The 15,147-nt window shown below is 39.0% G+C and overlaps 2 protein-coding genes across 17 annotated transcripts in view; one reads left to right on the forward strand and one right to left on the reverse strand.

Annotated features, from left to right (window-relative positions):
- The window catches only part of Trip4 (thyroid hormone receptor interactor 4), a 90,190-nt gene extending 89,290 nt beyond the window's left edge, over window positions 1-900 (reverse strand). For all 5 annotated transcript variants that reach the window (NM_001433738.1, NM_001433742.1, NM_001433739.1 and 2 more), the window contains 1 exon segment: window positions 848-900. The gene's annotated coding sequence lies outside the window, so the exon portion shown is untranslated.
- A 149-nt stretch (window positions 901-1,049) lies between these two features.
- Csnk1g1 (casein kinase 1, gamma 1) overlaps window positions 1,050-15,147 on the forward strand; it is a 137,178-nt gene continuing 123,080 nt past the window's right edge. For 7 of the 12 annotated variants that reach the window (NM_001431618.1, NM_001431626.1, NM_001431625.1 and 4 more), the window contains 1 exon segment: window positions 1,050-1,233. The gene's annotated coding sequence lies outside the window, so the exon portion shown is untranslated. 12 annotated transcript variants of the gene reach the window in all.

Here is a 15,147-nt window from a genome sequence, read left to right on the forward strand (position 1 = left end):
GCTTGGGGCATTTTAGGTAAAATGTTTTAAAACTGGGACTGGCCATGTAGTCTAGGCCTTGGACTTCCTATCCTCTTTTCCTCTGGAGTCTAAGCATCAAAGGCTTGCTTATCATGTCCAGTAAATGAGTCTCCTCGCCTTCCTTTCTTTCTTCGATGCCTGGGAACCGAACTAAAAACCTTGTGCATACCAGGCAAGTGTATCACAGACTCAAATCACCAGCCTAAATGGTTTTTATGGACACCTTCCTTACTCATAGTATAGGTATGGTGGATTTTTCTGAATGAAGGATTAGTTGTCTTCCTACTCAAGCTTGATTACCGGCATTCTTTGGTCTTTATTTTTTTTTCCCCCCGCTGTTTTAAGGAATAATACTAAAGAAATTACTCTGGTCAATTTTCATGGACCTCCTCCCACCTCGAATATAGCTAGGTTATTTCCAGGTCACACATAAAAACGCTAAATCCTTTAAAGACAAGGTAAGACCTGAAAACTTTCTTTACCCACTTCACTATTCGACTTCTGGAGCCGGTTCAGAACGAACTGCATGCAAAAGCCTGGTTGAAACGACAGGAAATCCACCAGAGGGAGATGCTAGCTAGACAGTGAGAAAGAAACTGCCGCAAGAGGCCGGAGAGAGGAGCTTTGGGAGGAGCCGCCGAGCTGGCCTAGGATCCCAGAAGGGGCGAGGTGTGTGTAATTTGGAGCTGGTGTCGGAGATTAGCTGAAAGAAGCAGCTACATTGAGCCTACTACCTGAGGCAGCGAAGCGTTTACTTGGCCAAACACTGTAAACTAAAGGCCTAAGAATATTTAAAGTGAGAAAACGAAGCCCCCAACCTACTTACCAATAGTCCACGAATAGTGGTTGGGGTGGGGGTGGGTATTTAAAGGCACTTCCGCTTAGCAACCCCACGCTGTTGCTAAGGAGGGGCCGCAGCATGGACGACCCGGAAGTGGTGGTCTGAATTTCACAGAGATGGCTGGGGTTTGTCCTATCAGGAGAGCGAGGATGCTCTGCGGCTCCGGGAGGTGGGTGGAACCAGCATTAGCACTTCCGGCTTGGCTCCGGCCGCCCCTCAACTGGTCTTCCCCCTCCCCTCCGCCTCCTCGTCTCCCTCCCGCTCCTGGGAAAGCAAAGCTGCGGCTTAAGGGGTGGTTGAGAGAAGCAGTCGTTGCCTCAGGGAGGGGACCGCGTCCGCCCCCTTGGAACAGTGGAACACGGCTGATACAGGTAGGTGCTCTGGATTCGACTAGATTTAGGAGACTGAGGAGATGTGTGTGTGTGTGTGTGTGTGTGTGTGTGTGTGTGTGTGTGTGCGCGCTCGTGTGAGAAAGAGAGAGAAGGGTTTTGGGGGCCCTTCGCTGGGGCGGGGCAGTGGACGCCGGGATCCCGGGTGGGGCGCGGGCCCGTCCGTGGAGGATTGCGGGGGCGGGACAGAAGGACCAGGGTCCCTGCATGCGAAGAGTTGCGGGTTAGACCCCGTCGTAGGAGGCGCCCTTTCTGAAGCCAATGCAGACCGGGAGTTTCCCACCTGGAGTGCCCGCTCTGAAAAGAAGGGGGAGCATCCTCCAGGACCGAAATCAGGGTATGGACTTGGCGAGGGGGCTGTGGTCATCCTATGCTTCACATTGTCCGCGTCCCATGCTCTCTCTGTTGGGACAGAGCCGGGCTTCGAGGGCTTGTTAGGTTTCGTGTCTGCTGGGCACTGTGGAGCCGCCCTTGGCAGAGGTAGGGCAGAAGAGTGGGTAATGAGACCTCCCTCCACCCAACTTCCGTGCGCTTCCCCCGCTTCTTCCTTTATTGCTCCCTCCGCAGGGCGCCCTATAGGAGCGGTGTCCCCCTGGAGGGTACGCACAACGTCGTAAAGCAAGAGTGTAGAACTGGGTTTGTTGCCCCCAATGGTATTTCGGATATTTGCAAAGTGTCAGAATGGCATATTCTAGCAGTCTCCCAGCCCGATATGTATCTGGTATAAATTTTCTTAGAAAATGCAATACTGGAAGGCATCTGACTGTATTCAAACGTAGCCTTGTAAATAAACATGCTTAAAGAAAAAAAATCACCAGGAAATCCATATTTAGTGGTCTCGACGAGACATGTTTAGGCAAGCCTTTTCCAACCTTTGTCACCTGCCAGTAAACCTGCTGTGTTTTAAGTGAATTAGAAATATTATCTTCATTTTGTTTAAGTAACCGAATTGTAGGAAGTATAGTATATGTCTTAGAATAAAGAGTGAACATTTGGAGAGACAAGAGTCCCTTTCCTATGATTGAGCTGTCTCTTAATCTTTAAAGGAGATAATATATTCAAGTGGAAGTATTGGCTTTTCGAAAGATAATTCTGGGAATGAACTCACCCTGCGCCTCTTACTAGGTGTTGACCTTGGTCAAGTCATAGACTATAGCAGAGTTTCAGCCTCTTCACAAGTAGGAATTAAATTCTAATCAGTGTCAAAAGAAAGGTGATTACTTATATAACTTCATTTAAAACAAGCACCTTTGAATTTCAAGATTGTCAACAGTCAACATAGTTAACGGAGCCCAACTTAGTGGAAGGGGGTTTTTGAAAAAGAAGCTGGATGGTAATATTCAAAGAATATACGACAGGAATTAGGGTTTTTTTTATACTATATATGTTTTTTTTTTTTTTTCTTTTCGTTTTCTTTGAGACAGGATCTCACTATGTAGCTCTGGCTCGCCTGGAAGTTACTAGGTAGACCATGCTGGCTTGAACTCATAGAGATCTACCTGCTTCTGCTTCTCCAGTGCTGGGATTACAGGCATGTTCCACCACGCCCAGCTTTATTATTATTTCTTTTGTAGTTCTGGGCCTTCAATCCGGAAGAGTCTCACACATACTATGGTTTTCACTATTGAGATATACTTTAGCCCCTAGAAATTGATCATAAGTAGCATTAAATACAACATTAAATCAATGGTTTCCTAAAGCATGTATCAAGCACAGTATGTTTATTTCTTGAAAGGACCAAAGTACATTTTATAGGCTTTTCTCAGATAATCTCTACATTGTTGTTTTGTTTTGATTTGGTTTTTTTTGAGACTGTCTTGCCATGTAAACTCATACTGGCCTTGATCGTGAGATACTTTTTCCCCTTGAGTGTTGGGATTACAGCTGTATGCTAATTCACCTGACTTCTAGAAAATTTTATATAAACTATAAAATAAATGAAAATACAACAATTTTTTCCCTTTAAGTCATTAGTCATCAGAATGTAGAAATGATCTTAGAAAATGAAATATTGATAAATGCTCATTTGCTTTGTGGATTTAAAATTATAGGTCTTTGTAGCCTGTTTGATTTTGTTTGAGACAGGGTTTCTCTGCATAGCCCTAGCTGTCCTGGACTCCCTTGGCAGATCAGGATGGCCTTGAACTCACTGAGATCCACCTGTTTTTGCCTCCCAAGTACTGGGATTAAAGGCATGCGCTTTCAAGTCCCATGGATGGATGGATGGATGGATGGATGGATGGATGGATGGATGGATGGATGGACTGGTTTTCCCTATGTACCCTATTATGTTGGGCTTTTCTTTTCTTTTTGACAAAGGGTTTCACTGTGTAGCTTTGGCTGGTTTAAAACTTGTTTTGTATACCAGATTTACTTGCAACTCACAAAAATCCATTTATCTCTGCACCCTGAATGCTGGGACTAAAAGCAGGCACCACCACAGTTTATATTGGATTTTCAACTAACAGGTTTTCTTTGTGATTAGTAATTTTTATATATACTTTATTTAATTACCTTTATTTTATGTGCATTGGTGTTTTGCCTGCCTGTATGTTTGTGTAAGAATGTCAGATCTTAAGAGTTACAGACAGTTATGAGCTGCCATTTGGGTGTTAGGATTTGAACCTTTGTCCTCTGGAAGAGCAGTCAATGCCTTTAATAGCTTAGCCATCTCTTTAGTCTCTGCAGTTAGTAATTTAAAACATTTCAAATGTACTTTATATTCAAAGGGGCTGAGTACATATAATTTTTTGCATGAAAAGTAGGTACAAACTTTGCATTTCAGTTTGACCTTTTAGAGAGCGTTATATATTTTTTATACAATTTGAGAGAAAATTTCAATTACTTTGTTTTAAGCAGAGTTGAATTTTTGTTTTGCTGTAGTTGAGGATTTTTGGTGTGGTGATTCAGATTTCAAATGGCTTTTAAAAGGGAAGTCTTAAATTCGTATCTAGGTTTTTGGCTGTTTTTTGAATTGTTTTTTTTTCACTACTTTTTTAATCTTAAAGTTGAGGTCATGCTGTCTTTGCTAGCTCTCAGCACTGCCTATCTTTTATCTGTCTTTTTATAAAATGTTAATCTGTTTATTTTCATATAAGGAATAGGATAATACTATTGGTGTGAAAAATTCTGCCTAAATTATATGTAACAAATACAAAACCATTGGATTCTTATCCTGGCGATCTCTTCTATAAGAAGTATATGACTGGGCTGGAGAGATGGCTCAGTGGTTAAGAGCACTGGCTGCTCTTCCAGAGGTCCTGACTTCAAATCCCAGCAACCACATGGTGGCTCACATCCATCTGTAATGAGATCTAATGCCGTCTTCTGATGTGTCTGAAGACAGTGACAGTGTACTCATATACCTTAAATAAAATCTTAAAAAAAAAAAAAAAAGAAGTAGTAGTATGTGACCAATCCAAAGATCTTTGCAGTTGGCAGTTGTGGAATTTGCTGGTAAGCGAATCTGAGAACTACTGACCCTTTCTTGAACAGCTCTTTGATGATGTTAAAAGTTAAGGCGTGATAGAGGAGGTATATGTAAGGAAACAGACACACATACTTTTGTACATATGCACAATATAGGAGAATTATAAAGTGAGCACAATAGTTAATTATGTTGTGGTGCTGTTAAATCAGGAATAAAAGAGTTACTGTGGAAATGTTAAAAATAAAAACAGTCCAGAAACTACTTTGTTTTACTAACCAAGTGACTTTGCTCTCCTGAGCTTGTTTCTATCTTACAGTATATTTTATGGAGATGATTATTTAGCTTCTAATTAAGTTAAATAATCCCTATATTAAGGTTATTACTTTCAAATATTTATATTAATATATAAAAATAATCTTTGTGTTAAGGTACATAATAGAATGTAGTTAGATTTTGCTATAACCCGGTTTGATAGTGACTGCTTCAGTGACTTTACATACATAGTACACTTTCCTGGAAGAACTTTGAATTTGTAGAATGATAATTTTTTTCTTAACAGCAATTCTATGCATTGGTGTCTAATATAGAATCTCTGAGAAGCTGGGAGGAGAAAAAGAGTGAATTTACTTGGGAATTACCATTTTAAGTGTTATAGATTTCTTATTTAGAAAGCTAAATTGGATTTTGACATTATTGGGATTGTGTTCAAGATGGACTCAGGGAAAAAAATCAGATGCCATCTGTTTCACATTCCTTCTTTCCTCCCCCTCCCATGTTTTGTGGCTTTGAGTTCATCAGATTGTTTTTCAAAAATACAAACCCTCAGTAGATTTAGATTATATAATATCAACTATCAGTGAGTGTGTAACTAAATTACATGGATTGTTATGTTGAGTTACATAGTATGATAATAGGCAATGGTTAAAGGTGACTGTTGAATTATTTAATATTCTCTGGGTATGAGCTAGCTTCTGTATTTGTTACTATTTTTTTGATAAACATTTTATTTTATTTTTGGCTTTTGTGTTTTGAGACAGGGTCTCTTGCAGCCCAAGCTGGCTTCAAACTTTTAATATAGTCAAGGCTAGCCTTAAACTTTTGATCTAACTGTGTTGTCTCACAGGTGCTAAGATTACAGGCCTGTGCCCTCGGGTCTGGTATTGATAAGCCATTTTTGTCATTTCCACTTACTATAGTTTAATTACTGGTGAAAGCTATTTTTTAAAAGAAAAAATTATAATAAATAGTGATATTAGAATAAATCTTTATTGATTCCATAAATCACAACCAGAAAAAAAAGTCTGCTCAGAATTTTTATTTAGTGACAAACACTCCATTTTTTTCCTTGGAGCAATAGTTTTTCCTTACCTATATACTTATGACTTAGTTTTCATCTAAAATGTATACCCAATTCAATTTGGATTATTTTGGCAGGCAGGTGCTGGGTACATTTGAATCGAAATAAATCCCAAACAGGAGCAGTCGGATTCCAGAACTGAGAAAAACCATACCTTGCTGAGTCTATAGCAGTTGGTACTTAGCCTGACCCGAGAGACGCAGGCATCTTTGATAGGCTGTAAAGGAGAACTAATGTGTGTCCTAGAAATGGCCTGAAGAGAGAGCCATCTGCACAGAAGAGACTCATGCTTTGTCTCCAGCAGGAATGTTCTGGTGAGATAGGAAGACAGATGGACTGTCCCTACACCACTGTAGTCGGTCCCTCGCTTAGAAGCTTCAAGTGGGCAGCGTAGTTATGTGGGGCTGGGATGCTAGGGATAGTAATGTTTTTTCCTGTCACAATGGAGGTGTGGACATTCTGGGGAAGGATTTTCTCTTGGCTTTTGCAGCATGGCCAGAGAAGGAGGGAGAACAAAATAGCTGTTGCCCTTTTCACCAAAGAGGATTTGGTACAGTTTCTCTCTTAGTGCTTGGGCATGCTTAGTGTTTACCACAGTTTGATGTCTCCATCAAAATGGGGCATAATTCTTCTAGGAAACATACTATTAGATCTGTGTTCATTTCTGCCCCCCCCCCCATGACTCCTTATTCTAGTTAAAGGACTTCTGGGCCTCTCAATGAAAGTATCATAGATGACGTACATCCCTCTGAATAAATTTTGAAATACTTCTGATCGCCAATGAGGAAGGGTATGTGTGTGTATGTACACAATGCACACTTGAATGTCTATAATAATCAGATTTCATCTCAGATTCCTAAATCACTAACAACTACAGTTTCTTTCAGCTTTCCAGTTGAGTTTTTTTGTGTATTTCCTAGGGGTCGTTCTAATGTAAGATGCCAGTGAACAGAAGACTGATGAGTGGCGGGGAAATGGAGGGGGTATTTTTGTTTTTAGTTTTCTAGAACTTCTCTAGTCTAAAGTGGTACCGTATACTTTGTGTGGCATGTATGCCTTGCTGTGTTTTTCTCGTGTGTGTGCCCAGTTCCTTTTTTACTGCTAATTTTTAAATTTAGACTTACAAAATTATCGAACAGATAATGTAGAGAATTCTATGGATGTCTCTTTTCTTTAATAGTTTCACCTCATATTTTATGTTAGTGCTCTGCATTTCTTAAAATTAATGAATCAGCATGAGGGTGTATGGTTAACTACAGTTCATAATTATCTTTAAGATAGTTTTTGCCTTGCTTGATTTTGAAGGCTTTTAGAAATACCTACCATTTTAGTTTGTTTCCTCCACCCCTTTTGTGAGACAAGGTCTAACTTTGTATCCCTGGCTGGGTTGGAACTCATGATATAGACCAGGTTGGCCTTGAACTCACAAATTTGCCTTCCTCTGCCTCTTGAGTACTAGGACTCATGGGCAACACCATACAATTTGGGGTCTTTTTTTCTTCCTTTTTTTTTTTCTTTCTTTCTTTTTTTTCTTTTTGGAGACAGACTTTCATGTAGTATAGGCTGGCCTTGAACAACTGATCTTCCTGCCTCCATTTCTCAAGTGCTGGGGTATAGATGTGTGCTCACTTATGGAAGCCAGAGCTCAATGTTGTCTGTCATCAATTATTCTCCATTTATTTTAATTAATTAGTTTTATGTGCATGGGTATTTTGCCTTCATGTGTATCTGCAAACATGTGTATGCTTGGTGTCCTCGGAGTCCAGAAGAGGCTGTCACACTCCCTGGAATTTTAGCTGGTTGTGAACTGCCATGTGGGTGCTAGGAGTCAAACCAGATCATCTGGAAGGTCAACCAGGGCTTTTAACTACTAAGCCATCTCTCCCACCTTTCCACTTAATTTTTGAGACAGGATCTCTCACTGTACGGAGGACTTACCTGGCTGTCAGGTACTTAGCAGCCCAGAGAGCTTCAGAATCTTGTTTTTCCTTCACTGTGTTGGGATTATACATGTGAACTTCCATACCTGGGCTGTTCTGTTTTGTTTGAGACAGGTTCTTATTTTGTAGCTCCAGATGCCTGGAACTCAGAGGTCTGCCTGCCTTTGTTGCCCTAGTGTTGGAATTAAAGGCACACACCACCAAACTGGCTTTTCTCCAGCTCGGGGGCTGGAGAAATGTCTCAGTGGTTAGGAGCACTTACTTGACTATTCCAGAGGTCCTGAGTTCAAATCCCAGCAACCACGTGGTGCCTCACAATCATCTGTAGTGAGATCTAATACCCTCTTCTGGTCTGTTTGAAGACAGATACAGTGTACTTATATACATAACATAAATAAATCTTTAAAAAAAAAGTCAAATCTTCATGCACTTTACCAATAAGCCATCTCCCCAGTTCCTGTTCTTTTGTTTTATTTTATAATATGTATTTTGATACAAGTCCTTTATCATACTTTTTCAACTTTTTTTGTCTTGCTTATCTCTGAGTTTGAAGCCAGACTGGTTTACATAGCAAGTTCCAGGCCAGCCAGGGCTAAATAGAGACTGTCTGAAAACACAACAGCAATGAAAATGTTAGAGTGTATGCTTGGGAGCCCATGCTACAGTGCTTATGTGGAGGTCAGAGGACATCTTGTGGGAGTCAATTCTTCCCTTCCACTGTGTTCAATCTGAGGGTGAAATTTAGATCATTAAACTTGACAGCAAGTGTCCTCACCTACTGAGCCATCTTCCTGGCCTGTTTTTAAATTGTATATTCTAATTTATTTTATTTTATTTTGCTTGGGGCTGAAGAGATGACTTATAAGTTAAGAGCTTTTGCTGTTTTTAACAGGTGACCTGACTTTGGTATTCCACACCCACATGGCAGCTCACAACTGGCCATAATTCCAGTTCCAGGGTGTATCTATGCTCTCCTCTGCCCTCTGGAGACACTGCATACACATGGTGCCCTCTCACACATGTACACACACACACACATATGAAAAAGAAAACTGTGTGTGTGTGTGTGTGTGTGTACATGTGTGAGAGGACACCTGTGTATAGTTGGTTCTCTTATCCCACCTCTGCTTGTGTGCTTGTGTGACCAAAATAGAGCTCATGTTATCTAGCTTGTATGGTAAGTAAGGCTCTTACCCACAGGTAAGCCATTTTGCTAGCCTATTTTTAATTTTAAAAGAAATTATTTTTTCTGTGTAAGTGTTTTGTCTGAATGTATTTTTTGTGGATCATGTTCCTGCAGTACCTGTGAGTCTCAGTAAGGCATCTCCTTGGTCTGGGGTTTTAGATGCCTGTGAGCTGCTATGCGGTGCTGGGAACTGAGCCCAGGTGTTTTGGAAGGGCAGCAAGTGCTCATAACCAGTGGCCTTTTCTCCACCCTTCTCCCCAATTTTAATGTCCAATTATAAAGTCTAATTAGTCATTTTCCCTCCATGGATAATACTGTGGGTATTAAATCTTTGAAGTTATTACTGAGCCCAAGATTTTCTCTTGTACTAATTTTGACATATCATTTTGCTGTTTATTGTTAGGTCTCTGATCATTTTCGAGCTAACCTTTGTGAAAGGTATAAGAACTATGTGTTATTCTTATTTTGACCTGTGGATACTCTTTTCTTTGGGTCTTTATTTGTTGTTAGTGTTGGGCGTTGTAGTCTGGGCCTTGGGTTTGATAGATTACACATCTTGCCTGAGTCAAATAGCTAGATTCTAAAAGCAGTAGAATGATGTCCTAAGACAGTTCTCTCATAGCCTAAATGTTAATTGCTAAGCAGATATTCTTGTAGTTGGATTTATAACTGTTCTGCCCTCCTATACAACACTTTGTTTTCCAAAACATCAGAATCTTAGTTGGTTTCACAATATCTAAATATTTTTTTTCTTTTTTCCTTTTTTTCGGAGCTGGGGACCGAACCCAGGGCTTTGCACTTGCTAGGCAAGCGCTCTACCACTGAGCTAAATCCCCAACCCCTGAATATTTTGCTTATTTATGATACAAACACAAAAATACTATTCTAGCTTCATATTTAGTGGGGTCTTTTGTCCTCAATCCCTTCTCTCTCGCTTTTTTTATTTTTATTGTTAAAGATAGGGTTTCTCTATGTGGCCCTGGCCTTCCTGGAACTTGTTCCGTAAAAGGCTGGTCTTCAGCTCAGAGACCCACCTGCCTCAGTCTCCTGAGTTCTGGGGTTAAAGGTGTGTGCCACCACTGCCAGGCATCTCACCCTACCTTCCTTTTTGAGAAATAGTTTCATGCTGGAACTATCTGTATGAAAGCCCCTAGGTTCTCCAGAGATGGATGCTGTCTAAATCAGTCACTATGTAAGCTCACACTATGAAATCCATCTGATTAATGTTTCTGTTTCATAAGTTTCAAACATTATGAAATTGAGCCATGAAATGTTGCTGCACAGGCCTAAAGACTTGAACTTAGTGATCTCAGTAAAGGTAGAAGGAGAAAACTCGATGAGTTGTCCTCTGACTTCTATTCACATGCCAGGAACCATGCCCAATTCCATACTCATTATACACATGTGTAATAAATAAAATTTAAAAACAGAAAAGATTTTGAAATTAGAAGGCTAAAAGAAAGCATGGAGGAAGTCAAGTAAGACACATTCATTTCCCAGATGTGACACTTAAGTGCAGGAAAGCTAAATCATTTGCTTAGGTTGTACAGCTAGTTAATGAATAGGACAGAATTTCAGGCCTCCTGAATTTCAGTGTAGTCCTATTGTTGTTATAACTAAATTTTGAAAAAAATTAGGGAAGCTATAAAAGACATATTTTCCAGGAAATATAAGTAGGCCATTTTACTATTGTAGGGCAAGAGAGATAACTCATTAGTTAAGACCACTCCAAAATCTTGTTGAGAACCCAGGTTTTTAGTTCCACTATCCACACAGTTTATATCGTTCTGTAACTGTAATCATAAGGGATTTGACACCCTCTTCTGACCTTTGAAGGCACAAGGTTCACAAACTCACACACACTTTTTTAAAAAACATCTTAAACTATTGTAGCATTTTTCTTTCTCTTCCTCTCTTCTTTTTGTTTTTGTTTCGTTTTTTGTTTTCTTTTTCTTCTTCTTCTTCTTCTTTTTTTTTTTTTGGATATAGGGTCTCACTCTGTACACCAGACTGGCCTTGAACTCACTAAGATCTGCCTGCCTCTGCCTCCCCAGTGTTGGAATTATAAGCCTGTAACATTAGCTTTAGTTTCTATTAAATTCATTATGTTTGATATTCAGGTAGAAATCAGCAAGTGCAAAAATAATAGTGAGGTTATCATATCCTGTACTTAGTGAACAGGCATTTCAGTGTATTAAAATGAACCTTAATTTTCTTTTTGCACAATGGGGATAATCTGTTAATAATTTAATGGTATAAAGCAGCAGCTGAATTTTGTTTTCATGTGGTAGTGTGTTTATAAAACTAGAGTGGAGTGTTATGTAAAAATTTAAAGTACAGAGTAATATGCATCTGGTGAATTCAGGGCTTAAGAGATGCACATCTGTTGAGAAAACAAATCATACAACTGTTCAGAGCTCTAGCATCTTTAAATGTGTGTGCTTTCATTCTTTAATCGTTTCTGAAACAGTCTTTAATGGATTTAGAAAAGCTGTTTGCTCTAAGGAAGCAACTTGTGAAGTCATTTGGAAGCCTTTTAATTATTTTATTATTCATATCATTGTGGTATATTAATATTTTTTCTCCTGCTTGTCTATTGGGGAAGGAAGGAGCTAACTGACTCAAAGAAAATGAGTTTGTTGCATAATTATATTTTAAAAGGTGAGAATGTAGTTTCCTGAATTAAATATACTAGAAATATTTTAAAACTCTGAATTCCAAATTGAATCAATACTCAATGGAGAACTAATGTCAGAGTTGCTACCACATATCCATCACTATCCTTGTATTATAGGGATACAAAAATGAAGATATGGTGTGTACTTTTATTAATCAAGTTGAAGAAACAAGACTTCAAAGGTAGAGTAACAGTTAAGTGCAAACTTGATTTAATCTCTGAATACTGCAGGAATATAAAGGAAAGAAAATTCCAGTAGTCATAATTCGTTCATTAATTTACCTGGGGAAGCTTATTCATCTGGGGGAAAAATATGTTCATTCACTCATTGGAGACAGAATCTTTGTATTCATGTTTTCTCTGTGGCTTATGTTGATCTCAAACTCAAACATTTTCTGCTTTAGTCTCCCTAATGTGGGAACTACAGATGTGCATCAAAGGATATAGATGTTAAAAACCTATTCAGGGTCTGGTGAGCTAGCTTTGAGGGTTAAAGTCCTTGCTGTATAGGACTCAGAACCTGTATAAGATGGAGGGAGAAACCCAACTTCACAAAGCTGTTCTCTGTCTTCCGGGGGGGGGGGGGGGGGACCGCTTGCGTCAATAACCAGATATTTTAAAAAACAAGCCTTTTCAGGTGTTTGCACTGGGTAAGCAGTATTGAAAACCATATGCTTACATGATGACTATTTTTAATTAATTAATTGTATTTAATTCATTAACTAATTAATTAGTTTTTCCAAGACAAGGTTTTTCTGTGTAGCTTTGGCTGTCCTGAAACTTGCTCTGTAGACCAGACTGGCCTTGAACTCAGAGTGCTGAGATTAAAGCTATGTGCCAACTACCATCTGGCTAGATGGTTATGATTTGATTTGGTAAGAAAACAGGCTAGAAGAGGGTTAATAGGGCACATTCCAAGACTTATTTGGTGAAAACCATAACAGCAACAACAAAATAAAACTGTAATATAAGGAGAAGTAAATATAAAGTGACAGACTAGAATCTGCGTTGGGCGTGTATGTGTAGTTCAAGACAGTTTCTGTGTGTGTAACCCTGGCCATCTTAGAACTCTCTCTGTAGATAGTTGCCCACAAACTCACAGAGATTCATCTGCCTCTCTCTCCCAAATGCTGGGATTAAGGTTGTATATCACCTCAGCTCATCTAGGGTCTTGTTTTTTGTTTTTGTTTTTTTTTTTAAGATTTTATTTTATTTATATGAGTACACTGTAGCTGTCTTCAGTCAGACACACCAGAAGAGGGCATCAGATCCCATTACAGATGGTTGTGAACCACCATGTGGTTGCTGGGAATTGAACTCAAGCTGGCTTCAAACTCACAAGAGACCACTGACACTGGTGGGATTAAAGGTGTGCACCACTATCCTCTGTCCTTTCTTGATTAGCAGCATCAGCATCAGCTGGAAATTTCTTATAAATATAAATTCTTTTGGGGAGCAAATACGTTAAAAATTTTATCACATTTATGTTGTGTGCGTGCGTGTGTGTGTGTGTGTGTGTGTGTGTGCGCGCACATGTACAGGCGCACTTTTGCATGTGCATATCTCACAATGTGTATGAGGTCAGAGTACAGCTTGGGGGAGTTATTTCTTTCCTAAGCCATTCTTCTGCCCAAGGCAGAAGTAGATAATGAGCACTAGGTTCCAAACCAGTTGTTTTGCATGAATGTATTTGCAAAAGCCAAGTGGTCCTGGTCCTTTTCTTTTTTCTTGTTTTTGAGACACAGTCTACGGTATCCCCAGGTTATATAGTTGGGGGGTTTGGGATGATTTTTGAACTCATGATCATCTGGTTTTTTTTTTTTCCCCTCAAAGATAGTAGGCAGACCCTGGTAACCTTGAACTTTTCTTCTACCTTAGGCTATTGAGTGGTAATTGTCTCATTTCCTTCTTGATTTCTTCTTGGAATTGTTAGTCATGAATGTGAACTCATGTGCACACATACAAATCAGTACAGTTTATAAAATTTAAAAAGATTAAAGTATTTTGTAAGAGAGGACTTCTATTTAGCTTTCATTTTTTCCTATCTTTTTATAATTTTTGGTTTCTGTCTCTTTTTGCAATTTTTTTTCTACAGTTCTATTTCCTACTCATTTTGCTTCTGTATAGTCCCTCTTCTTCCTAATAGTTATTAAATAATATATATACATATATTATATATACATTACTTCTAAGGTATATTTTAAAGTTATTTATTGTATCTGATTATTGAAGCCTATCTTGAAAATTTTTTCTTAGATACAGAAAAGAAAAAAATGGAAAAGTCACAGGGCGGGGAGTAGGGTTGTTAGGGGTGGGTTGGAGTGGGAGAGACAGAGAAAGACACATACATACATACATACATACATACATACATACATACATACATGTGGGGGGTGGACAGGCAGACAGACAGACAGACAGACAGACAGACAGACAGACACCGCTAGGTTTGGATGTTTTGTTTTGGGTTATTCCCATAGTGCTTATCCATTAACAGCTCTGCCTAGCTTTCCTGGCTAAAGTAGGAGCTGAGTGTCTACTCTAGACATGTGAGATTCATTAAATGAAACAAGCATTTAATAAAGAATACCCACTTTTTACTGCATTTTATAGAGTTAACAGTTTCCCTTGGTCCTGAAGTTTTAGCCTTCTCACAGGCAAGGCTGTGCTGTGCCTTGAAATTTAGCTTTTTGTTAGGACAGTACTGACAGCATAAATGTCTTTATGTACTCAGCTGTGATTAACCTAAGCTCAGTCCTTGAAACACTGCTTTGCAGTTACCAAGCGTACTTTCAATCCAAGTTGCCACACTTACCAGTACTGATTTCAAGGCCATTGGGATTTGTGTGGAGCAGGTTAGGACAATGAGTTTTTTCTCTTTAGTTTAAAAAAAATCTTTTTAAGGTTTTTCAAGCATTTTGTAACTTATATTTGAATATTCCTACTAATTTGTGATTGAGAAATGTTGACTTGGGTCAGGAGCTTACCTGTGTTTAGAATTCAGAATCTTTAGTCCTTATTCTTTAACATTCTGTTTCTCTTCATGAGACATTCTTTTCTATTCAACTCTAGATTTCTTGCATTGATTTTCTTTTCATACTGAATTATATAAGGGTATACTAGATTATTCATATTCATCAAATACATTTTTATTTGGAGAGATCCAAATTAGTTTTAATACTCAAAATGTATTCCTTATATTATTAGAAGATCCGACTTCTGGATTATCATTCATAAAAATGTGCAGATTTTGTTGTACTTTAACTAGAATGACCAGAAGGGAGTTTATGCCTCTACGTGAGGTTA

The sequence above is a fragment of the Rattus norvegicus genome, chromosome 8 (genome assembly GCF_021556685.1).
Source record: "Rattus norvegicus strain SHRSP/BbbUtx chromosome 8, alternate assembly SHRSP_T2T, whole genome shotgun sequence".
Classification (NCBI taxonomy): Eukaryota; Metazoa; Chordata; class Mammalia; order Rodentia; family Muridae; genus Rattus; species Rattus norvegicus.